This window comes from Ochotona curzoniae, unplaced genomic scaffold (genome assembly GCF_017591425.1).
Source record: "Ochotona curzoniae isolate NIBS_2020 unplaced genomic scaffold, NIBS_Ocur_1.0 scaffold_4505, whole genome shotgun sequence".
In the NCBI taxonomy this organism is placed as follows: Eukaryota; Metazoa; Chordata; class Mammalia; order Lagomorpha; family Ochotonidae; genus Ochotona; species Ochotona curzoniae.
In genome coordinates, this window is record NW_024467118.1 from 31031321 (window position 1) to 31033157 (window position 1837).

Below are 1837 nucleotides of genomic sequence, written 5' to 3' on the forward strand. Positions count from 1 at the left end.
CTCACCTTGGAAACAACACTTCCAGATGAGCAAAGACCCAAGTGTGCACATGCATGAAATACGAAGGGCCCAGTCAGAGGTGTGCTTATGCCCTGCGGAGGCCAGGGAGGGGACCAAGGGAAGCCACATGGTTGAATGAACAAGGACTCCATCCATGGAGCAGGACAAAAAGCCCACCTGTTCTCCTCATTTGCCTCCCTCCCTGGCTGCCCTCCCTGGCTTCCTGCCGTGGAGGAGCAGCTTTCTGTGAGACTGCAAGTCTCGGCTGGCCAGGTCCTGATACAGTTGGCTGGTGGTGAGAGGATGGCAGGAAATTCTCTGGGTAGTACACAGCCTGTAGTCTACAACCATCATCCCGTGGGATCTCCTGGACAAGGTGAATGAGGGGGCTTGGGATTGAGGCCTTTGTCATCCAGCGCTAAGTAGGCCCACTTAACCACCTAACCATGAATCTGTTGGCTCATCTCAGGCTGGGCTCTGGCCCTCTGGGCCTCAATAAACCAGAAAGCAGAACCTGGCAGTTTCTAAGGATTGCAGCTCCCCTTCTCTGACCCCACAGACAGGGATAAAAGGGACAGAGACCTTTGACCTCTACCCCTGACCTCAGCATGGCCGTGGTCCCTGAGCAGGTGGGCAGAGGTTCAGTACAGTGTCTCCTGGATGATAGTCCCACTGCACAGAGCTTGTGGCCAGAGAGGAACTCAGGAGCTGCTCCTGGCTGGGCTGTCTGCTGCTCTGGGCAGACCTAGCTTTCTGTCACCAGGCCTCGCAGAAGGTCTCCAGACATCTGGCCTGGCCCTGTTCCCATGTCTCCTTGGTGCTCTGCCCCTCCTGGCCCACATTATCCGATCCGCTACCTCTCTCCACCTGCACAGGATGGGGCAAGAGGCCCATGTCTGAGCTCAGCCTTATAGAGCATCATGTAGCCCTGGCACCTGGGAGTGGTCTCCCTGTCAGCTGTTCTGCAGGCAATGGGGCTTCTGGGCTTCCATGGCTTCCCAGATTCTGGCCCTGCACCAGACTGACCTCCGCTGGGCCCCCCAAGGCCCTCAGCCACTCTCTCCCTGCCATTCCCCTGCCACTCTGCTACTTCCAGCTAGAGAGATGGGCTGAGGAGCTCCAACAGGCATCAACCTCTGGCACCTGGAACAGCTCGGATCTCACAGAAGAACATGAGGGAATCTGGCTGTCCAGGCCCAGCTTACCTGGGCAGTCTCTCATGTTATTCAAGACCCGCAACACACTATGCCTTTCTGGGGCACAGCCAGTTCCTAAGTAGGAGCCATTTCCTTCACATGTCAGTTTTTACATGTACTGTTCCTTCTGACTGGGATGCCTTTTCCCACATCTCTTCATGGAGCCCCACTCATGGCTAGAAGCAGTTCAGACATGCCCCCTCACCCAAGCCCACCATGGCCCAGTCCCATCCTGAGCCATCTGTGGCTCCATTTTCCACTTATCCTTATAAGGAAACTAGCACTAATAGCGTACAGTTGCAGCATCTTTGGTTTTGAGTCTGGGGACATATTAATCTGGGGAAAGCATCCTACTCATTCTAATTTCATGGGTGGTGTTCCAGGCCAGGCGTGTGGATGTCTGACCAAGAACTGACAGAGTGATGGAGCTGGTGCTGTGGCATAGCTAGTGAAGGATCCACCTGCAGCACCAGCAACCTATACGGGCAGCCAGTTTGAGTCCTACTGTTCTACTTCCAATCCAGCTTACTCCTAATGGCCTAGGAAAGCAGAGGAGGATGGGCCAAGTGCTTGGGCCCCTGAGCACCATGGCAGACCTGGAAGAAGCTCCAGGCTCCTGGCTTTGGCCTGGCCCAACTCTG